Here is a 24,581-nt window from a genome sequence, read left to right as displayed (position 1 = left end):
TCTTAAAAAAAAAAATACAGAAGAGACCCCAACAACGACCACAGAAAAAGACACCATGCTGGGGTGAAGAGGGACAGTTGCTCTCCCTCTACTATAGCTTTGAGAAAACGCAGGTTGAAGTCTCTCTTCAATGTGAAGCTCAATTTATGACTTTGTGCCAATCATCCTGCCTGCCTAACCGGTCCACCTATAGGTTAGTTGTGAAGATAAGAAAAAAAAATCCTGTACAGTAGTGCTCCTTGAATTAATAGAGGAATTCAGTATTAGATCTGACATTCTTTGGATTTAAATGCAATCTAGGCCACAAACCTAAGTATACTTACTAGGGAGTAAACATGCTTGGGAATGCAGCATAAGCCTTAAACCAACCCCTTCTGGGTTGCCCCAGAGATTTTATAATAGTCAGTAGTTCTCACACATTTAGCACTGGGACCCACTTTTTAGAATGAGAATCTGTCAGGACCCACAGGAAGTGATGTCATGACTGAAAGTGAGATCATGAAGCAGGAAAATTTTTAACCATCCTAGGCTGCAATCCTACCCACACTTGCCCAGAAATAAGTCCCATTAACTATCATCATTAAAAGAATATGGATTAAAAGGGGATTAAAAGAATCCCCTTTAAAAGGGGATTGGACAAGTTTCTGGAGGAAAAATCCATTATGGGGTACAAGCCATGATGTGTATGCGCAACCTCCTGATTTTACAAATGGGTTATGTCAGAATGCCAGATACAGGGGAGGGCACCAGGATGAGGTCTCTTGCTATCTGGTGTGCTCCCTGGGGCATTTGGTGGGCCACTGTGAGATACAGGAAGCTGGACTAGATGGGCCTATGGCCTGATCCAGTGGGGCTGTTCTTATGTTCTTAATATACATAGTAGCTTGTTAAAAGTACAGGTCTGTAACATTTCCCCAAATGCAGTCACATCCCATGGTACCCTGTTTCCCCGAAAATAAGACCTACCCCAAAAATAAGACCTAGTTGTGATCAGGGCCAGGATGGGGGGGGAGCGGAAGAGGTCCTTGGGCAGGGGCAGGTGAACAACGTGACCAGGAACGCTGCATTCCTGTGCACGCCACCTAGAAAGTGCCTCCTGTACTACCTTGGGCAGATGACGCTGAGGAGGAGCTGAGGTGGGAAGCAGCAAGCAAGGCAACCCTGCCTACCAGGCTCTGAGGCTCCCCACACTTTCCAGGGAGTAAGTCCCATTAACTATAAAGGGACTGACTTTGAAAAAAATAACACCTACCCTGAAAATAAGACCTAGTGTGGTTTTTTGAGCCAAAAAAAATATAACAGTGTCTTGTTTTTAGGGAAACACAGTAGTATCAAGTCTAATATATTAAAAATAAAATCTTGAAATGAATGGGGACCCACTTGAAATTGGCTTGCAACACACCTAGTGAGTCCCGACCCACAGTTTGAGAAACACTGATACTAGCTATTTTAGAATGTTTTACTCTGTTTCCAAAAGGTACTGGTTTGAGAGGTGCTTTGCTCTGAGGCAATACACCTAGTAGAAAAAGCAAAAACACTCAGGCACAAAGGTTTCACGCTTTCAAAACACTGTACTGTTGACTCAAGATAACTGAATGGAACCATTGTGGATTCGAAGTAGGAAGTTGAACAGCTATATTCGAACACAGACCATCAAATGCATTTACCTGTAAACAAATAAATGGTGATAATTAACCTGGCTAGCCCTTCACACACACACACTACACTCTGAGAGTACACATCAACAAAATTTCCCAAGAAATTTCAAATTTGCATTTTAAATGCCACAGTACCAACACAAACACAAAGGTCTAAGTACACACAGCTGAAACAAACACATTCTTTCCCAGTCTACACTTGCCTTCCTCTCCCTCTCCTTCCTCTGTTGCCTCCCTGAATTGATGTTTAGATTGTAAGGCCCTTGGGACAGGGACCTCATCTCTCATATGCATAAAGTGCAATGCATATTGATGGTATCAACATGGTGCAACAAGATACAGTATCCATTCCACACTTTCAGGACAGGCAAAAGACAAGGACAGACTTATCTATATAAGAGCACCGAAGAGAATATGATGGCAATTATTCCCTGTTCACACAATACATTATTTCTCCAAGTAAGTAGCTCTCTTTGAGCAATTCACTCACATGCACACGCATAACATGTGAAACAGGCAGCCACAGTAAAGCTCACAGAATTTCAATGTATCTGCTGCTTTCTGCAGCTACTGCCAGATCTGTTGCCTGATACCTCTGTTGTTCACAAGTTCACACATTACACTTATCTACTCAGATGCAAGCCCAGTGGTTGTCAGGACTGCATCCAGAAAGTGAGGTACACCATGAAATTGCTATAAAGCAAATACTCTAAACAGTTAGGCCGAAGAAAGTTCCGTAAATTAAATCATTGTATCATCTCAATTAAACAATACACCTCCAAACTATGTATGTATTTCACAAGGACCTTAAACACACACACACACACAGACCAAAAATACCTTGCATCTCCCCACCCCAAAAAACTGACATTTAAAAAATCCTACTTCTATAAAATTTAATTTTTTTTAAAGGTAAGAAAAGATTTTGAAAATTTTTTTAGAGAAATTTGAAGAAAGAACGAAACCTTGGTTCCATGCATACGGTAAGGAGGGATACTACCCCATTAAATGGCAGCTAACCCAAGTTTGCTCCCATCTGGGTGACCCAATCCAAATTTCCAGAGGGTGCAGTCAACTCCAGCTCTCGGAGAAATATACCTGTCCAATAAATGGCATAGATAGATAGGCAGTGGCATAGACAGATGGGGTGCAAAGCACTATGTTTTGCAGGGAGCTCCCTGAAAATCTTAATGCTTTGCACTCCCTCTGGCTATGCCACTATATATACACGTTAGCTCTTTTGACCCACTACATTTTTAAGTGTATGCCCCAGAAACATACAGGGTATGAATGAGCCCTACAACGCTATAACGTTTACTCAGAGGCCAAACCTACTGCATCAGATGGGGCTTACTCCTAGGAAAGCATGCAGAGGGTTGCAGCCCAGCAAATCCCTCTTTACACCTAGCTTGGCAAATACAGTAGTGCAGAAACAAAGGGGGTGGTACACAGAAGGATGGAGGGCCAGAGATCTGGCATGAATGGGTTGGATGGGAGAGCCTGCCCAGGAATAACTAAGGGGTGTTCCCAGGCAAGACCCTGGAAACCCAGGCACCCTCCTGGACTGCCTAGGAAGTGTACAAGGAAGGCAGCTCAGATCCAGGCTCATTCCCTGCATTGCACAGCAGCAAGTGGGGAAGCCAGAGAGGTAAACAAACAGGGCAGAGGGGAAGGAAGAGAAAGGCAGCAGCAGACAAAGCTCTCCCTAGCCAGTTTTTTGCCCACCCCCTCCTGCAAACAATCAAGTGGTGGGTAGTCCCACAGTCCCCACGAGGAAAGAGGTGCGGGCAAGTGGAAGGAGGAGGGACAGGACCAAGCCCCTTTTGGTGACAAGAAAGCAAACCCCCAGGGCCCTTTTTGGTCTGACTTGTTCCAGCCAAGGTAGCTGAGGCCAACAAATGGGGAAGCCAGAGAGGTAAACAAATAGGGCAGAGGGAAAAGAAGAGAGAAGCGGCAGCAGACAAAGCTCCCCTCAGCTAGTTTTTTGCCCACCCCCTCCTGCAAGCAATCAAGTGATTGGTAGTTCCACAGTCCCCAGGAGGAAAAAGGAGGAGGCAAGTGGGAGGAGGAGGGACAGGACCCAGCCCCTTTTGGTGGCAAGAAGGCAAAGTCCCAGGGCTCTTTTTGGTCTGTCGTGGGGGGCAAACATGTTATCCAAGGCAGCAAATGGGGAAGCCAAAGAGGTAAACAAACACAGCAGAGGAGGAGGAGAAAGAGGGCAGCGGGCACGACTCTCCCCATGCAGTTTTTGGCCACCCCCTCCAGCAAGCAGTCAAGTGGCGGGTAGTCCCGCGGTCCCCGGGAGGAGGGAAGAGGAGGGCCAGGACCCAGCCCCCTTGCAACCCCCCAGCTCTTGCAGGCTGTGGCTGTGGGGGGCACACGTGCCAAGCCCGGGCTGCTCTGCTGCTGCAGCGGCCACCGCAGTGCCCCAAAGAGGGGAGGGGAGCCCCGCGCAGGCAAAGGCCCGGGAGGAGGAGGGTCGGGTTGCGGGGGGCGAAGCGCCGGGCGGGGCGGGGCGGGGCGGGGGGCGCTGCAGACAATGCACGAAGCAGCCCCGCTGCAGCGCGAGCGGGCGAGGCGAGGCGAGGCGAGCCACGCACCGGCCTGCACCGGCAGCACTTACATGCCTGGGCGCGGCGCCGCTGCTGGCTGGCTGGCCGGCCGGACGCAGCCAGGCCCGGCAGGCGCCTCCCCGCCCTCCTCCAGCGCCGGGCCGCGGTGGCCAGTCCGGGAGCGCGCCTGCCTCGCTCGCCCGCCAGCCCGGGCTCCGAGCGAGCTGCGGCGCTGCTCCTCGCGGCTTCCTCTGCGGAGGCTCCGCCAGCGCCGCCCAGTCGCTCCGGCTCCTCTTGGAGCGCGCCGCCCGGCGCCGCGGGGTCCTGCCGCCGTCCGCGCCGCCCCGCCCCGCCTCCAAGGGCCGGTCCTGGAGCTGCGAGGAAGGGAGCAAAGACGCTCGGAAGCCCTTTCGCTGCAGGGAGGCTGGCGGGCCGAGAGCGAGCCCCATAGAAGAGACCTCCGGAGCCACCTATAGACACGGAAATGTGTATATACGGAGGTGTCTGGAGCCATAAAAATAGATCTATCTATCTATATATTTTTTATGGATCTAGATATCTCTGTGTGTGTGTTTATAAATATATATATTTATATATGCCTATGGATAGATCTAGATATCTCTGTGTGTATATACTTATATATAGATCGGTGGATAGCTATAGATCTGTCTGATCTGTTGTATATATATATATATATATATATATATATATATATATATATATATATATATATATATATAATGTATATACATACATATAGACAGAGATATCTATAACAATAGATATAGATAGACAGATATCTCTGTCTATATATATATTTATGGATAGATATAGATATCTCTGTTTGTGTGTGTGTATATATATATATAGATATATATCTAGAAAGAGATATCTATAATGAAAGATATATATATCTCTCTCTCTCTGTCTGTCTCTCTCTATCACAGAGGTGCTCAAACCCCGGCCCTGGGGCCACTTGCGGCCCTCGAGACCTCTCAATGCGGCCCTCAGGGAGCCCCCAGTCTCCAACGAGCCTCTGGCCCTCTGGAGTTTTGTTAGAGCCCACACTGGCCCCACACAACTGCTCTCAGCGTGAGGGCAACTGTTTGACGTCTCACGTGAGCTGTGGATGAAGGTTCCCTCCACTGCTTGTTTCATATCTGTGATGCAGTAGCAGTAGCAAGGGAAAGGCCAGCCATGCTTTGTGCAAGGCCTTTTATAGGCCTTGAGCTACTGCAAGACCTTCATTCATTCATATAAGTTCCATCTTTAATATATTCATTTATGTAAACTTATGTAAATTTATTCAAGTTTTAAATGCAAATTAGTTCTTTTTTTCCCAGCCGCCCCCCCCCCCCCGACACAGTGTCAGAGAGACAATGTGGCCCTCCTGCCAAAAACTTTGGACACCCCTGCTCTATCATAATATGTCTGTCTGTCTGTCTGTCTCTGTCTATATATATGTCATATGTCTATATATATGTCATAATGTCTGTCTCTGTCTATATATATGGATAGATCTAATGTAAATCTGTATCTATGCATCTATGTAGATCTAGATCTAGACATGTATCTATGTACATACATCTAATGTAGATCTATATGTATCTACATATCTATCTAATGGATAGATACATATAAATATCTCTGTGTGTGTGTGTGTGTATATATATATATATATATATATATATATATACATACATACATACATACATACATTCATACAGATATCTATTATGATAGAGAGAGAGAGAAAGAGAGAGAGAGATAGATCTGGTCTCTTTATTCGGCATGTCGTTGGTCTGTGGAACTCCTTGCCACAGGATGTGGTGACAGCATCTGGCCTGGATGCCTTTAAAAGGTGATTGGACAAGTTTCTGGAGGAAAAATCCATTATGGGTTACAAGCCATAATGTGTATGCGCAACCTCCTGATTTTAGAAATGGGCTATGTCAGAATGCCAGATGCAAGGGAGGGCACCAGGATGAGGTCTCTTGTTATCTGGTGTGCTCCCTGGGGCATTTGGTGGGCCACTGTGAGATACAGGAAGCTGGACTAGATGGGCCTATGGCCTGATCCAGCAGGGCTCTTCTTATGTTCTTACATTCTTAGATCTAGGTAGGTAGGTAGGTATGGGCATGCCCCAGTAGCCATGGATTCCATTATCCACAGATACCAGGGATACCTCTTAAAAAGACAGGGGAATATTTTAAAAAATCTTATTTTGCCAACATTTTTTATTCCCCTATCTTTCTAGTTGTCTGCAGTATTCACAGTTCTGGGAGAGCCCAGAACAGAACCCCTGTGGATACCAGGGCACACCTGTATACAGAGAGAGAGAGACCAGGGCCATAGCTAAAGGGGCACCAGGGTGGGCATTGCCCACTCTGTCAGACATTTGCCCACCCTTGCACATTTACTGGTCTTTGATGTTTCTCCACACTTAGCCTTTAATTTTGCACACCAGTATATATACTCAACATAATTGCCTACCCTGAAAAAATAGTTGCCCATCCACCTCTAGAATCCTGACTACAGACATGGAGAACACTAGAAACATGTTTCTCAACCAGTGATATGGGTGCCACCAGTGGAACTGGAGATGGTATATCTGGTGGCACTAGCAGGATCCCTAGACCAGGGTGACCAGGTGTCCTCTTTTCCCAGGACATGTCCTCTTTTTAGTCTCGTGTCCTGGAAAATAACTTAAATGTTCTCCTTTCCCCTGTGAGCATGTAGCACATAAGAACAGCCCCACTGGATCAGGCCATAGGCCCATCTAGTCCAGCTTCCTGTATCTCAAAGCGGCCCACCAAATGCCCCAGGGAGCACACCAGATAACAAGAGATCTCATTCTGGTGCCCTCCCTTGCATCTGGCATTCTGACATAGCCCATTTCTAAAATCAGGAGGTTGTACATGCACATCATGGCTTGTACCCTGTAATGGATTTTTCCTCCAGAAACTTGTCCAATTCGCTTTTAAAGCAGGCCAGACGCCATCACCGCATCCTGTGACGAGGAGTTCCACAGACCAACCACATGCTGAGTAAAGAAATATTTTCTTTTGTCTGTTCTAACTCTCCCAACACTCAATTTTAGTGGATGTCCCCTGGTTCTGGTGTTATGTGAGAGTGTAAAGAGCATCTCTCTATCCACTCTGTCCATCCCCTTCATAATTTTGTATGTCTCAATCATGTCCCCCCTCAGGCGTCTCTTTTCTAGGCTGAAGAGGCCCAAACGCCGTAGCCTTTCCTCATAAGGAAGGTGCCCCAGCCCAGTAATCATTAGTCGCTCTCTTTTGCACCTTTTCCATTTCCACTATGTCTTTTTTGAGATGCGGCGACCAGAACTGGACACAGTACTCCAGGTGTGGCCTTACCATCGATTTGTACAACGGCATTATAATATTAGCCGTTTTGTTCTCAATACCTTTTCTAATGATCCCAAGCATAGAATTGGCCTTCTTCACTGCCGCCGCACATTGAGTTGACATTTTCATCGACCTGTCCACCACCACCCCAAGATCTCTTTCCTGATCTGTCACAGACAGCTCAGAACCCATCAGCCTATATGTGAAGTTTTGATTTTTTGCCCCAATGTGCATGACCTTACACTTACTGACATTGAAGCGCATCTGCCATTTTGCTGCCCATTCTGCCAGTCTGGAGAGCTCCTTCTGGAGCTCCTCACAATCACTTCTGGTCTTCACCACTCGGAAAAGTTTGGTGTCATCTGCAAACTTGGCCACCTCACTACTCAACCCTGTTTCCAGGTCATTTATGAAGAGGTTGAAAAGCACCGGTCCCAGGACAGATCCTTGGGCACACTGCTTTTCACCTCTCTCCATTGTGAAAATTGCCCATTGACACCCACTCTCTGTTTCCTGGCCTTCAACCAGTTCTCAATCCATGAGAGGAGCTGCCCTCTAATTCCCTGACTGTGGAGATTTTTTAGTAGCCTTTGGTGAGGGACCTTGTCGAACGTCTTCTGAAAGTCCAGATATATAATGTCTACGGGCTCTCCTGCATCCACATGCCTGTTGACCTTCTCAAAGAATTCTATAAGGTTCGTGAGTCAAGACTTACCCTTACAGAAGCCATGCTGACTCTCCCTCAGCAAGGCCTGTTCATCTATGTGTTTTGAGATCCTATCTTTGATGAGGCATTCCACCATCTTACCCGGTATAGATGTTAGGCTGACCGGCCTATAGTTTCCCGGGTCCCCCCTCTTTCCCTTTTTAAAGATAGGCGTGACATTTGCTATCCTCCAGTCTTCTGCCACCGTGGCCGTTTTGAGGGACAAGTTGCATATCTTAGTCAAAAGACCAGCAACTTCATTCTTCAATTCCTTAATAACTCTTGGGTGGATGCCATCAGGGCCCGGTGACTTATTGATCTTTAATTTATCAATGAGGTCTGAAACATCTTCTCTTTTAACCTCTATCTGACTTATTTGCCAACATTTTTTGGCAACTCCTTGGTCAGGAGGGGCCATTCGGGCAGCGGTATCTGCCCAAGGTCTTCTGCCGTGAAGACAGATGCAAAGAACTCATTTAATTTCTCTGCCATCTCTAAGTCTCCTTTTATCTCCCCTTTCCCTCCCTCACCATCCAGAGGGCCAACCGCTTCTCTGGTGGGTTTCCTGCTTCTAACATATTTGAAGAAGCTTTTATTATTCCCCTTAATGTTGCTGGCCATGCATTCCTCATAGTATCGCTTGGCCTCCCATATCACCTTCTTACATTTCTTTTGCCACAGTTTATGTTCCTTTTTATTCTCCTCATTAGGGCAAGACTTCCATTTATGGAAGGAAGCTTCTTTGCCCTTTACAGCCTCTCTAACTTGGCTCGTAAGCCATGCAAGCAACCTCCTGGATTTAGTGGATTTCTTTCTTTATGGTATACTCCTCTGCTGGGCCTCTATTACTGTTGTTTTAAGCAGCCTCCATGCACTCTGGAGAGATTGGACTCTTTTTACCTTCCCTTTCAACCTAACCAGCCTCCTCATTTGAGGAAGTCCGCCCATCGGAAGAAGGGTTTTTGTGAGAGATTTGCCCGGTATTCTTTCCCCGATGTGCACGTCGAAACGGATCGCAGCATGATCACTGTTCCCCAACGGCTCAGTAACATTTACATCTCTAACCAGGTCCTGTGTACCGCACAATATTAAATCCAGAGTCACCTGCCCTCTGGTGGGCTCCGTGACTAGCTGCTCTAAGCCACAGTCATTTAGCACGTCAAGAAATCCGGTCTCCTTATCGTGACCAGAACACAAATTGACCCAGTCTATATGAGGATAATTGAAGTCCCCCATGATTACAACCCTGTCCCTCCTTGTCACCTCCCTGATCTGTTTCCTCATTTCAACATACAAATTACAAGAAGCACATAGCCTTCTTGCAATTAATAAATTATGGGAGCAATCGGAACCAACTTTCCAGCACTGACCTAGCCGCAGTGCAACCCAAGGTAACAAACACGCCCTAACTTTGAGGAGGCCCCCTTGAGTGCTTCCCCACTGCAAGATGCAGTGCACGGCACATTGGCACAGCCATGTCAGTGCTGGAAAGTTGGTTAGGATTGCGTCCTATATGTAATATAGACCGTGTCCCAAGTGCTGCCCCCACCTACCTTCTGAAGGGTCATCACCTGCTCCTCCCCACTCCCTGGACTGGAAAAGGACGAGGACAGAGATGAAGAGAGATGGGTTAGCACTTTTTCTCTTCCACTCTTTCCCCTTCTCCTTTTCCAATTCAGAACCAGAAGAGGAAGAAAGGGGGAGTGGTGCTTGAAGAGACTTTCCTGGGAGTAAGCCCAACTTATTATTCTGATTCTTATTCTTATACTTTATTTTTACCCCACCTTTCTCCCCGAAGGGACTCAAGGCGGCTTACAAAACAAGGTTAAAAACAAATTAAAAACATAGTTTAAAACAGATAAAAAATAACATATTGTAAAATCAGAAGTCAGATAAAAACTAGTCAGATAAGAGCATAATGCAGCAAATTAAAAAAGGATCAGGCCTGTAAACAGATGTTAAAAATATTAAGAGATGTTAAAAGATGTTTAAAAGGCCAGGAACTCAGAAGGCTTGTCTAAACAGAAGGGTCTTCAGGCCTCAATGAAAAGTTTCAAGAGAGGGAGCAGTTCTTAAGTCAAGGGGAATTCCATAGCATTGGTGCCAATGCTGAGAAGGCCCTATTTCTTGCCGCCGCCCCACGTACCTCCCTAAGTGGCGGCACTTGTATAAAGGCCTTCTCTGATTACCTAAGAGGACAGGCCGGATTGTACGGGAGTAGGCGGTCTCTAAGATACCCTGGCCCAGAGCAGTATAAGGCTTTAAAGGTCAAAAACCAGCACCTTGAATTGGGCCCGGAAACGAATGGGCAGCCAGTGCAGCAGCTGGAGAAGCGGACTGACAGAGTCAAACCGCCTACCTCCAGTAACTACACAGGCCGCCGCATTCTGCACTAGTTGCAGTTTCCAAACCATCTTCAAGGGCAGCCCCACATAGAGCGTGTTACAATAATCTAGCCTCAATGTCACCGTGGCATGGATCACTGTGGCCAGGTCTGCACGATTCAAGCACAGCCGCAGCTGGCGCACCAGCCAAAGCTGAGCAAAGGTCCCCCTAGCCACAGCCGCCACTTGGGAATCCAGGAGCAGCTGCGAGTCCAGGTGGACCCCCAAGCTGCAGACCTGCTCCTTCAGGGGGAGTGCAACCCCATTCAGCGCAAGCTGATACTTAACACAATGGGGCTTACTTCTGAGTAGACCTAAGATTGTGTTGTCATTGCTCACATGGGTGAGCCAGTTTTGACTTAAGAACATAAGAACAGACTTGCTGAATCAGGTCAAAGGCCCATCTAGTTCAGCTTCCTGCATCTCACAGTGGCCCACCAAATGCCCCAGGGAGCACACAAGACAACTGCACCCTGGTGTCCTCCCTTGCATTTGGCATTCTTGCCCTCCCTTGCATTTGGCATTCTGAGGTACCCTACTTCTAAAATCAGGAGGCTGCACATACACATCATGGCTTGTAACCCGTGATAGACTTCAGAAATTTGTCCAACCCCTTTTAAAGGCATCCAGGCGAGATTCCATCACCACATCCTAAACACATGTACAGGTCCATCCTTGTTATATACGGATGTTTTATACACAAATTTAACTCAACCAGAAGAACCGTAGCTAGTTCTCATTCTTTGTAGCTATTCCCTATTATTAAATTAAATTTTCATAGTCCACCAGGTGAATTGGCTTTTTTGGACGCTTGTTAGTTTGAATTGTTTGTAGCCAAGAATTTTGGCGTTGGTGGGGTATTGTCACAATATGTGGCATGTTCCCAGCAGTGTTGACTAATTGCACCTGTCCAGTCATTATCCTATCTATGGGCCCAATCCTATTCAACTTTCCAGCGCCGATTCAGCTGCAATGAAGCTCCAAGGTAAGAGAACAAGTGTTCACTCGCCTTGAGGAGGCCTCTGTGACTGCCCCTACCACCACAAGATGCAGCACATGTCCCATTAGCACAGCTGCATCAGTGCTGGAAAATTGGATAGGATTGGGCCCTCAGTCAGCATTGCCCAGATGTTTCTTTAGGGCAGGGATTTTAAATAATAACAATAACAATAACAATAAAGATTTTCAACCTTTTTCACCTCATGGCATGTTGACAAGGTATTAAAATTGTCAAGGCACACCATCAAGTTTTTGACAATTGACAAGACACACCATACTGACAGTGGGAGCTCATATCCCCTATTGGCCCTACTAATAAATGACCTTCCCTCAAATTCCTGTGGCACACTTGTGAACCACTTGTGGCACACCAGTGTGCCATGGCACAGTGGTTGAAAATGGCTGCTTTAGGGCCTTCAGAACTGCACCTAGTAGTCTGACCAGTTGGCGACCTTCAGTCTCGAAAGACTATGCTATCGCGCTCTGAATGGTGGTTCTGGAACAGCGTCTAGTGTGGCTGAAAAGGCCAATTCGGGAGTGACAATCCCTTCCACACCAGGAGCAAGTGCAGTCTGTCCCTGGTCTGTCTCCCTGGCTATGGGCCTTCCTTCTTTGCCTCTGTCTGTTGGCCAAGTGCCTCTTCAAACTGGAAGAGGCCATGCTGCACAGCCTGCCTCCAAGCTGGCTGCTCAGAGGCCAGGGTTTCCCACCTGTTGAGGTCCATTCCTAAGGCCTTCAGATCCCTCTTGCAGGTGTCCTTGTATTGCAGCTGTGGTCTACCTGTATTGGAGTTATTGTCCTTTTCTTCCCCAGAGACACTGAACTTTGATTTCCAAATCTTTGCATTTTTTAATTTTTTCCAGCTCTTTTTCTTTGATTCTCCTCTCTCCAGTGCTTGACACATCAATAAATTTCACTTGCTTTTTTTTCTAACCGGAGTTATGTCCAGTGTATTATGGTCTACGTTCTTATCTGTTTGAATTTTAAAATCTCCCAGCGTCTTCACCTGCTTGTTTTCAACCATGTTTTCTGGCTTGTATTCCCACTATTTTTCCACAGATGGTATTGTGTGCTTTTGGCATAAATTCCTGTGTAACATTGTAGTGAATATTTCCCTATTATGACACTCAGAGTTTGTGAGGTAGTGTCACAATATGTGGCAAGTTCCCAGCAGTGTTGACTATTTGCACCTGTTCAGTCATTATCCTATCTATGGGCCCAATCCTATTGAACTTTCCAGCGCCGATTCAGCTGCAATGAAGCTCCAAGGTAATGAAGCACAGCCTGAGCAAGTATGCTGGACTGGTTCTGCAATTCAAGATCTATCCAAGATCTTGGGAATCGCAGAAAGATTGCCATAGGATTCTTGCTGTTCCAAGCAAAGTTGTTCTTGGGAGCTGAGCTGGTGTGATTTGCTCAAGGCCGAGAATGTCCAGGTGTTTCTTCAGACTTCTAGGCACTGATCCAAGGGCTTGGATAACAATTGGCCTGAAATTGACCTCCTTCTTCCAAAGATGCCCAAGTTCTACTCACAGGACTTGATATTTTGTGATCTTCTTGCATTCTTCAGACTGTTGGCCAACAGTCTGAGGCAGAGAGGCAAAGAAGGAAGGCCCATAGCCAGGGAGACAGACCAGGGGCAGACTGCACTTGCTCCCGGTGTGGAAGGGATTGTCACTCCTGAATCGGCCTTTTCAGCCACACTAGACGCTGTTCCAGAACCACCATTCAGAGCGCGATACCATAGTCTTTTGAGACTGAAGGTTGCCAACATGAACAGCATGATGCATTCTTCGTCTTCAATTCTTCTGTCTCCTGGAATTGCAGTATCAATGATCCAAACTTGATTTTTCACTTTGTCAACTACTCTTATGTCTAGTCCAGTGGTTCCCAAACCGTGGGTAGGGACCCACTGGTGGGTCGTGACCCAATTTTGGGTGGGTCTCAAAGTGGAGCCTCCAATGAAAAAACGGATGATGGAAACATCAGATAACTAACTGCATCAAGCCCTGAAGATATTCAAATATCATTAGCTGCTAATTGCCCTGCAAAGAGTTCAGCTCTAGCAGCTCTCAAGGAACGCAGCTCCTGCAGTTTGCAAGCTTGTATAAATATGGGGAGATAAAATGTTTGAGCATCTTTTTTCTGATTATTATTACTTGTAAATAAAAATATTATTTCTTTCTAGATCTCCTTTTTTAAGTCTCGTAAACCTAGGTGGCTCCCAACAGAGTGTCATTTAAAACAGTGGGTCCTGGTGCTAAAAAGTTTGGAAACCACTGATATATTGTGTTTTAAGTAATCTGAAGTCCCAAAGAATTTTTGTTTGACCATATTCAGTTATTTTTGTTGGGTTTATCATCCTTTATATCAAACCCAATTTTTGTCGGGTTTATCATCCTTTAGATACGGGACGATGTCATTTCCAGTTTTGCAAAAACAGCAGAAGTCACTTTTCTTTGTTGTGAGGCTCAGTTGAGCCTGGCAGAGATGGCAGATGCAGGTGCATGGCCTCTGCTGGGCTCAAAGGACCCTCTGGGGGCGAGAGGCGCAGAGGTCCCCTCGCCTCTGGAAAATGGAGGGCATTCCCTGGTATATGGGGTTTCATAGGGGGTTCCAGAAAAGATACCAGGGCATGTCTGTACTTCAACTAAAAGTCTTTCTTTGCTCTTCTTGGTATAATCATTTAGCACTCATTTTTCATCTGAAACTGTTTAGCTTATAAGAGAGTCCTTCCATCTGATTGTCATGGTCAGTAACGTGCATCAACGATTCTAGGGTGTAATGACTGATGCCTTGTCTTGATTTTCTGGAATTTTTGCTCAATTGCTTCTTACTCTGCCTGCAACTGTTCAGTAATGCCAGCAGTATATTGTAGAACTGGGAGAGCCCAAATATTAATTGTTCTACTTGTGTCACCACCATTTAATTTTTGCTCATAAGAGCTTTTTAACTTGCCAGTAATATTCACTTGCATTTATTTAACTTGATCATGCTTGATGATATCCACTTCCAAAAGTTCAAGACAATGAATTTCCATATATCTTCAAATTGTCCATATATAGTAAATGTGATGTTCTTGGACCTGTTTTTGAGAATCCGTATCCAAGCCCTATTATGCTTGTTGGTGAGGCAGGGAAGGAAGTTGGTCATTTGTGTATGAATAGGGTTTAGATAAAACTGGGTCTCTGGGCCCAATCCTATCCAATTTTCCAGTGCCAGTGCTGCTGTGCAAATGGGGTATGCACTGCTTCCTTTGTTGGGGAGGCAGTCACAGACATCTCCTCAAGGTATGGGAACATTTGTTCCCTTACCTTGGGGCTGCCTTGCACCCTTACCACCGGTGCTGTAAAGTTGGGCCCTCTATCAGTTGCGGCCATACCTGAATCAGTTGGACCTGACCGCTGTGGTCCACACCTTGGTGACATCCCAGTTCAACTACTGTAATGGACTCTATATGGGGCTACCTTGAAGACTGTCCAGAAACAGCAATTAGTGCAGAATGTGGCAGCCAGTGTGGTTACTGGTGTTCAGTGGTTCAGTTCTGTTGGACCACTGTTCCAGTGGCTGTCGATTCATTTCTGTGCTCAATTTAAGTTGTTGGTTTTGTCCTTTCAAGCTCTTTGTTGCTTGGGACCAAAGTACCTATGGGATCCTGTTGGCAACCTTCAGTCTCGAAAGACTATGGTATCGCGCTCTGAATGGTGGTTCTGGCACAGCGTCTAGTGTGGCTGAAAAGGCCAATTCAGGAGTGACAATCCCTTCCACACTGGGAGCAAGTGCAGTCTGTCCCTGGCCTGTCTCCCTGGCTATGGGCCTTCCTTCTTTGCCTCTTAGCCTCAAACTGTTGGCCAAGTGTCTCTTCAAACTGGGAAAGGCCATGCTGCACAGCCAGCCTCCAAGTGGGCCGCTCAGAGGCCAGGGTTTCCCACTTGTTGAGGTCCACTCCTAAGGCCTTCAGATCCCTCTTGCAGATGTCCTTGTATCGCAGCTGTGGTCTACCTGTAGGGCGCTTTCCTTGCACGAGTTCTCCATAGAGGAGATCCTTTGGGATCCGGCCATCATCCATTCTCACGACATGACCGAGCCAACGCAGGCATCTCTGTTTCAGCAGTGCATACATGCTAGGGATTCCAGCACGTCTGTACCTATGGGATCAACTGCTCCTATACCTTCCAGCCCACCCCCTGAGAACGGCTCTGCATGCCATTCCTATCAGAGTTTACTTTGGAGTGCTTTGTCAGCACTCAGCAGCCATTTTGGCAGCAGTGCTCCCATCTTTTACTGGACCCCACCGTGGCCACCAGAGCAGGCAAAGCAGCAGTAGGAACAGGGACTGTCAAAACTGGGTGTGGAGGAGGCAGGGAGGGGGCAAAATTGGGCAGGCAGGGAGGTTGCATGGGACTTGTACCAGCTAAAGCGCTGGTGCAGGTTCGAAGAGTCTCATTGCAGAGCTCCTGATCTGCCCTTCACTGGATACAGTGTGCTCCTTTTCAGTGCAACTGCACCAGTGAAGGGGACGACGACTGGATGCTGAGTAGCAGTAAAGGAGAACAACTCAAGAACATCATTGAGTGTGTTAGGGCACAATCCTAACCCCTTATGTCAGTGCTTTCCAGCACTGGCATAGTGGTGCCAATGGGACATGTGCTGCATCCTGCAGTTGGGTGTCACTCACAGAGGCCTCCTCAAAGTAAGGAAATGCTTGTTCCCTTGCCTCAGAGCTGCACTGCCCTTATGTCAGTGCTGGAAAGCACTGACATAAGGGGTTAGGATTGTACCCTTAATGTGTTAATGCAGGGGTGTTCAAAGTTTTTGGCAGGAGGGCCACATCATCTCTCTGACACTGTGTCAGGGGCCGGGGGGGGGGAAGAATTAATTTACATTTAAAATTTGAATAAATTTACATAAGTTTACATAAATGACTATATTAAAGATGAACTTACATGAATGAATGAAGGTCTTGCAATAGCTCAAGGCCTATAAAAGGCCTTGCACAAAGCAAGGCTGGCCTTTCCTTTGCTGCCGCTACTGCATCACAGACGTGAAACAGCAAGCAGTGGAGGGAGCCCTCATCTACAGCTCATGCAAGAGGTTAAACAGTCACCCTCACGCTGAGAGCAGTTGTGTTGGGCCAGTGTGGGCTCCAACAAATCCCCGGAGGGCCAGAGGCTCATTGGAGACCGGGGGCTCCTCGAGGGCCGCATTGAGAGGCCTCAAGGGCCGCAAGTGGCCCAAGGGCCGGGGTTTGGGCACCCCTGTGTTAATGATGCCATCACAAATGACATAGTGATTTTTCCGTGACTGGTGATGGCTTTTTAAGGTTAAACAGGAGATTCCGTTAAATTGATGCCTTGTTTCCCTTCTCTTCTTTTGGTCTCTCAGCTTAGCTGTAAGTTTTTTTCCCCTTGTTGTTTTAAGATTATTTTATGGTTTTGGCTATTGTGATATTATTGATACTTTTATTACTTTATCTTTGTATTTTTAAGTGGTGGAAGCTGCCTTGGGGGCTTCTTTGTGGGCAGAAATGCCAGGTATATATTGCCAGATAAATGACTAGTGGGAGGGGGGCAGTGTGTCTTGCATGAAGAAGGGTATGCATTTTGGGGAAAACAAGTATTCCTTATCTTGATGAGGTCTCCATCAATTCCTCCCCCACCCCCAAGGGAAAACAGTTTGTGCCTTGTTAGCATGGCTGCATCAGTACTGGAAAGTTGGTTAGGATAATAGGGCTGTTAGTGTTTCCCCCTACCCTATAAATGAATTCTAAATTAATTCATGCATAAGCTTTGCAGTAACAGGAGAGAGAAAGATAAATCTCAACCAAAGAATGACATTATTTTCTCCCAAAAGAGTTAATTCTCTAGGGAATTATGAAAGCACAAATATCATCATCCAACTAACATAGGAGATGGCAATCAGTATCGTTTTCATGCATTTAAGTTTAAAAAAACACACACACTTGGTACTCAGGGAAGCACCTAGATTGCCCTAAATCGTCCTCACATTTCCAAGCCCTTTATTTTATGAAACACTAGAACACAAGTGATTGCAATCGCTTTGTAACACTTCACACTGTCTGAAAAATTAGCCACTCTGTGACAGAGCATCCTGATACAAAGGGTCTGGTGCCTTTAAAAGTGGTGAGAAATTGGGATTTTCCAGTAGTGAAGCTTTTTCAGGGTCAAATGAGATGTGATGTGAAAGTTCTGTGCCTGTAATAGATATTTTTTCCCCAAAAGCAGTCAAAAGGATGGGAGCTTTGAATCAGGACCATGGGGTAGGGCATGGGAAGTTCAAACTTGTTGCCTCTGTACCACTGCTCCATTCCAAATTATCTCCCTGAAGTACTATAAGTGAAGAATAAGACTTAAATTGTGCCCATAGGCTTTTTCCTCTTTGGCTAATAATAACTAATAGTGGCCCTGCACATGCCCAGTCTCGTCTGATCTTGGAAGCTAAGCAGGGTCGGGCCCGGTTAGTACTTGGATGGGAGACTGCCTGGGAATACCTGGTGCTGGAGGCTTATACCATAGTCTTTCGAGACTGAAGGTTGCCAACCAACCATTAGTGGCTAATAATAAATGAGAAGGGACAAATAGGGGTATAATCTGTGGTGCCTTATCAGAGAGCATGCAAAAAACCACCCTACTGAAGTTAAACAGAACTAAGCATGAGACTGCTTGTGTTTGTGGCCTTGAATTCTGTGATGGCAGAAAGGTGGGATATAAATGTAATAAAGAAATGCATTTCCATTAGAGATCTGGCACAAGGCAAAGGGTGGGCATCCTGACCGCTGCCCAAATCTCCCTGCCAAGTGGCTGCTTCTTGAAGGCTTCAGGAGTTCAGATCACAAAATTTCCACACCTTGCTGTCTAGTTTGCTTTCACCCTTGCATGGCCAGGGGAGAAGAGGGTAAGGAAACCTAGAAGCTGGGCTGCTGATTCACGGTCCTTTCAAGCACAATGCAGAGTGTTCACACTTACCTTGAAAGCCCCTCGTGGCTTGGCACTGGGAGGGTCGTCTACCACGATATCAACCTGCCTGACATGAGATTCATTCATTCATTCATTCAAGAATTTATACCCTGCCTTACTACCACACCCAAGGGCACTCAAGTTGGCTTACAAATAAAACACCAAATATAATCAATCATCATCATTGGCAACCTTCAGTCTCGAAAGACTATGGTATCGCTCTCTGAAAGGTGGTTCTGGCACAGCGTCTAGTGTGGCTGAAAAGGCCAATCCGGGAGTGACAATCCCTTCCACACCGGGAGCAAGTGCAGTCTGTCCCTGGTCTGTCTCCCTGGCTATGGGCCTTCCTTCTTTGCCTCTTAGCCTCAGACTGTTGGCAAAGTGTCTCTTCAAACTGGGAAAGGCCATGCTGCACAGCCTGCCTCCAAGCGGGCCGCTCAGAGGCCAGGGTTTCCCACTTGTTGAGGTCCATCCCTAAGGCCTTCAGATCCCTCTTGCAGATGTCCTTGTATCGCAGCTGTGGTCTACCTGTAGGGCGCTTTCCTTGCACGAGTTCTCCATAGAGGAGATCCTTTGGGATCCGGCCATCATCCATTCTCACGACATGACCAAGCCAACGCAGGCGTCTCTGTTTCAGCAGTGAATACATGCTAGGGATTCCAGCACGTTCCAGGACTGTGTTGTTTGGAACTTTGTCCTGCCAGGTGATGCCGAGGATGCGTCGGAGGCAGCGCATGTGGAAAGCGCTCAGTTTCCTCTCCTGTTGTGAGCGAAGAGTCCATGACTCGCTGCAGTACAGAAGTGTACTCAGGACGCAAGCTCTGTAGACCTGGATCTTGGTATGTTCCGTCAGCTTCTTGTTGGACCAGACTCTCTTTGTGAGTCTGGAAAACGTGGTAGCTGCTTTACCGATGCGCTTGTTTAGCTCAGTATTGAGAGAATGAGTGTCGGAGATCGCTGAGCCAAGGTACACAAAGTCATGGACAACCTCCAGTTCATGCTCAGAGATTGTAATGCAGGGAGGTGAGTCCACATCCTGAACCATGACCTGTGTTTTCTTCAGGCTGATTGTCAGTCCAAAATCTTGGCAGGCCTTGCTAAAACGATCCATGAGCTGCTGGAGATCTTTGGCAGAGTGGGTAGTGACAGCTGCATCGTCGGCAAAGAGGAAGTCACGCAGACATTTCAGCTGGACTTTGGATTTTGCTCTCAGTCTGGAGAGGTTGAAGAGCTTTCCGTCTGATCTGGTCCGGAGATAGATGCCTTCTGTTGCAGATATATATACCAAATATATTATACCAAATATATTATACCAAATATAATATAGATATTATAAATATCTATAAATAGATAAACAGCACTAAAACATTAATTAAAACAATAAAAACACAACACAGCTTAATCAGAAGTTTGATTCTTGATGCCCCCACCTTTTGAGGTGAGGTGAGGGGGGGGAGAGAAGAGGGTCTTCTCCGCTGTGGAGTCCCATTTGTAGAAAGTATTCCATGGGAAACCCATCCCAGGCCTGCCTTGGTGTGAATACCTGTTCATTCTCCCAAACAGGCATTTAACTGGTTGCATCTGCTGTGTTTTAATATGCCTGTATTGCTGTTTTAGTTTTGCTGTACTTGTTCTACTGCATTTAATGTTGTGGGTCAGCAGGAGTCAGATACACTAAAAGCACAACATTTTCTCTCCCTTTCCTTGGGTTTCTATAGCACTGGGTCATCACAACCCGCTATAGCAGGAAGCCGACTGCGACAATCTTGCAGGATTTTTCTAGCACAAAAAGCTCAGATCTGCTGCTGTTGATGGGAAAAACACACACAAATCCTAGCTAAGTAATGTGAGGCTGTTCTCATTCCCCTGACTCATCTTCCACTCCATCACTCTCCCTATGGAGAATAACCCTACAATTCCTTTGAAAAGAAAATTTTTTTATTTCTGGGAACCCAGCTGCTATCATCAAACTGCAGTAGGAGAAACAGTGATCTTGGATCACTGCTGAGTCACTGCCTTCGCTGAAACATTTTTCTTTATGACAGCCAGAGGTTGGGCAAAGTGGCCACACAGCCCTGGAATGATGTAAAAACACTTACTGCCCTTTTGCCTTAAATTCCAAGTGGTTTATTACTATTCTGTGAGCTCCTGTGTGGCTTTCCAAATGCATCCCGTTTCACCAGTGGCTGAATCACGATGCTGAATGATGCAGGATTAGTTCCCCCTGAATCAGGATGTTCTTCAGAATTTGCTTCCCCACATTCACAGGTCTTCACAACCCTAATCAACATTCAGGTCCTGCTCTCCCAAGTGCTGGGAGAGTCAGATCTTCTTGCGAAGCTATAACTTCCTGGCCGTATCTGCCTGTCAGGAGCTAATTGAAGCAGACCAGCCTGGACCTACTCAGGGCACATGGAGCCACGCCAAGGATGATTTTCTGGAATTGGTTGCGTTTAAAAACAAAGCAAGCAGAATTCCCAGGAACAGAGGATGCTGCTTCAGCACACACCCTAATCAACACAAATCAAAATAGGGACACTCTTGTACCTTTTGTTCTCATGTCAAAGATGATGGCCCAAGCAGTCCCCCCTACAGCAGTGTTTCTCAAGGTTTGTCCTCTTCTGTACCACTTCACATGGTCCACCTGTTTGAAGTACCACTGGAAAGTTACTGGCAATGATAAAATTGCCAGTTACTTCTGGGTTGGGAGGCCAGATGTGACATGACAAACCACCAATGAGAGGCTCAGGGTGGACAGGAAGGCTTTCTGAGTGCAGAAAAGCATACACAGATCTGAGCCACCTACCACTGCTTGTTACATTGTGTTACTGATTTCGCTGCCAGGAGGCAGGTGTTCCATGGCCCCGCAAGTACCACCAGACACCACCTCAAGTACACTGGTGGTACCCATACCACTGGTTCAGAATCACTGCCCTACAGCAATCTGGTCAGCAACCTTCAGTCTCGGAAGACTATGGTATAAGCCTACAGCACCCGGTATTCCAAAGTGGTCTCCCATCTAAGTACTAACCAGGCCTGACCCTGCTTAGCTTCTGAGATCAGATGAGATCAGGCATGTGCAGGGTAACAGTTGTCATGCCTTACTGAAGGATCCACTCTATCTGTTGCATGCTGTATTTATTTACTCCGCCTCCTGCCCTCCACTGATCGAAAAGCAAAGGCAGAGTTTGCCCTTTTGGTTCAAGGTGTATTCGAAAAAAACACCTGCAGTGCCATTCAGGATGTACCAATGCATAGAATGGCATGCTGTACACTGTTCCGTGCCTTAGTGTGCTTGCATGTATGTTTTACATGCATATGTGCTTGGCTGTGAGCATGATATTGTCATTTATTCTGTATGGCCTGGCACAGGAGGAGGGCCATCATGGTGTTGAGGCAATGAGCTCTCGCACTGGGTGTCGCAAACCCTTGTGATGCCTCTGTCTAGCAAGCAACCCCAACCTACCTTGACTCTCCCTGCTGCCTCTGGCTCCTTGGCTGCTGCCTACTCTACTATTCCGAACCCCCCACACCCGTGGCAGTGTGGCTTGCAGTCAGCCTGTCAAGAATTCATGTTATCGTTTCTAGGGTAAGTTGCCCTAAAACCAGAAACACTAAAGAGTGGGTTATAAATCTTAAGAAACCAGATATACCTGCTTGACTACTATCCGTGTGTCAGGTTCAAACACTGTGGGCACATGCAGAGCTATTTTGGGTGGCTAGCATCTCCGCTGCAAACCTCCTCCTACTGTGTCACTCTAAGCCTGCCTATTTTCCAGAATAGGTCTTTTGTAAGATGCTGGTTCCCATTGGGTCATAAGAACATAAGAAGAGCCCCTCTGGATCAGGCCAAAGGCCCATCTGGTCCATCTTCCTGTATCTCACAGTGACCCACCAAATGCCCCAGGGAGCACACAAGACAACAGACACAGCCTGCATCCTAGTGCCCATCTGGCAATCAGAGTCAGCCTGCCTCTAAAACCAAGAGCTTGCACATACTAACTATGACTTGTAACCTGTAATGAACTTTTCCTCCAGAAATTTGTCCAATCCCCTCTTAAACACATCCAGGCAAGATGCAATAACTACTTCCTGTGGCAAGGAGTTCCACAGACTGGTGGGTAAAGAAATATTTTCTTCTCTCCCAACATTCAACTTTATTGGATGTCCCCTGGTACTGGTGTTATGTGAGATGGTGTTATGGGAGAAGGAACCTGCGTCCTAGTGCCCCACCCCTGCATAGTCTGCCTTTAAAAATGGCTGGGCTTTCTGCAACTATAAAACCATGTTCATTTTCCTCTCTTTATGGTGCTTCCTGTTTGAATATGTTCTCTTCTGGCTGGATTTTAGCAGACAGTTGTTTTGAAGAATTGCTACCTGTTCCAGATGGAAACACTTAAACATAATTATAATATTCTTATAACATGATATGTATAACATGTTATACTTAACTATAAAGTAAGTGTTTAAGTAGCCGTTCCCCTCCTTTCTTCCAACAGATGCTTTGACTTGATTCTCCTAGAGCTGGAGCCGTGTCAGCGAGATGTTTCACCAGATGTTTCACTGGTCTGTTTCATAAACGAAACGGCCCCGGATGTGCTAGGTCCACATCCAGTCACGGTGATCATAGTAACGGCTAATTCTTTTCCCATCGCCAATTACCTGAAGAGTACTTGCAGCCCGAAGTGATGCTTCACGTTGGAGAAACAGCCTCATTTCAGAACAGATGTGGCAACCAGAGTGCCTTGGCGCACAACAGCAGCCATGGCATAGCTCCGTGGCGGCTACAGAATGGATGGACGGCCGGATTCCCACAGGCGGTGATGGGACGGCATCCATCTGGCAATGAAGCTCATTGGAATGACGCCCTGACTCTCCATCAAGGTCATAATATGTGTCGGTTGCTGACATTAATTTTAATGTCAGATAAATCATTTAACGACCTGAAGATGTCTCCCTTAGGGTGACCAGATGTAAAGCAGAATACCTTTACTAGTTGCACGGAAGAAGGGATTTTGACAGGTGTAGCTTGTCAGGCAGCCATAGAAAAAGGGGCATCTAGTGAAATTCTCTTCCACGGTTAAAGCTGTAAGGGCCTCATCCTGCCTTGCGTCTGCTTTCCTTTCTGAGTCCTCCTCAGCCAGTTACATGCCTCTGTTCATAACTGTGAAATACACTGTTGATAAGAAATGTACTTATTGCGTGAAAACTCTGCAAAAGAGCAACTCTTGGATAGATATATTAGGTTTACGTGCCACACTTCTGCCAAGGAGCTCAGGGGGCAGACATGCTTTCCCATCTCATTTTATTCTCACAACAACCCTGTGAGGTAGGCTGAGAGAATAACTGACTCAGAGAGCTTGATGGCTAGGTCAGGATTTGAACCTCAGTCTCCCTGGTCCTAATCTAATAACACCACACTGACTTTCCTCCTGTTTCCATTGCAAGCTTCTTGCCAGATCTGTTAGGCGATTTAAGACTAGCTTCTGGAGATTTAAAACTAGCACCTTAACATCAGGCTACCCATTATATCTGCTGAAACAATGTTGCACTAATGCAACACCTCAGCCTACTTAATCTTTGATTTCCTAGTGCAGCTGTTCTTGGTCTGTGCATTATCTATGATTCCACAATGACATCACTTCAGGGAAGATATTGGTATTGGCCAGAGAATTCAGCTGCCCAGGAGTTTAAACTTTTTCAAGTTTCTAACTCTTAAGGTTATGAATAAAGCAAGTGTGGGAAAGAAGTCTTGGGTAATGACATTGTTTGTGAGATGCAAGAACAGTTTGAAAGCATCCTCATCATTCAATCAGTGAAAATGTACCTATTTCACTCAAGGGCTGAGCTCTAAAAAACCGGATTCCGATTCTGCAGGTTTGCAAAAAAGTCAGCGGTGGATAATACTGATTGGATAGTACTGATTGGCCAGTG

At 46.3% G+C, this 24,581-nt stretch overlaps 1 protein-coding gene and 1 pseudogene across 1 annotated transcript in view; both read right to left on the bottom strand.

Moving 5' to 3' along the window:
* The window catches only part of AKT1 (AKT serine/threonine kinase 1), a 129,710-nt gene extending 125,235 nt beyond the window's left edge, over window positions 1–4,475 (bottom strand). Inside the window, exon 1 of the mRNA XM_066629508.1 lies at window positions 4,282–4,475. The gene's annotated coding sequence lies outside the window, so the exon portion shown is untranslated. The remainder of the gene's footprint in view (window positions 1–4,281) is intronic.
* Window positions 4,476–21,629: 17,154 nt separating this feature from the next.
* Window positions 21,630–21,743, bottom strand: LOC136637130 (5S ribosomal RNA; annotated as a pseudogene).
* Window positions 21,744–24,581: the final 2,838 nt, after the last annotated feature.

The sequence above is a fragment of the Tiliqua scincoides genome, chromosome 1 (genome assembly GCF_035046505.1).
Source record: "Tiliqua scincoides isolate rTilSci1 chromosome 1, rTilSci1.hap2, whole genome shotgun sequence".
Lineage (NCBI taxonomy): Eukaryota > Metazoa > Chordata > Lepidosauria > Squamata > Scincidae > Tiliqua > Tiliqua scincoides.
Note: the sequence above shows the minus strand (reverse complement) of the source record. Positions and strands in the feature narration are given on the sequence as shown.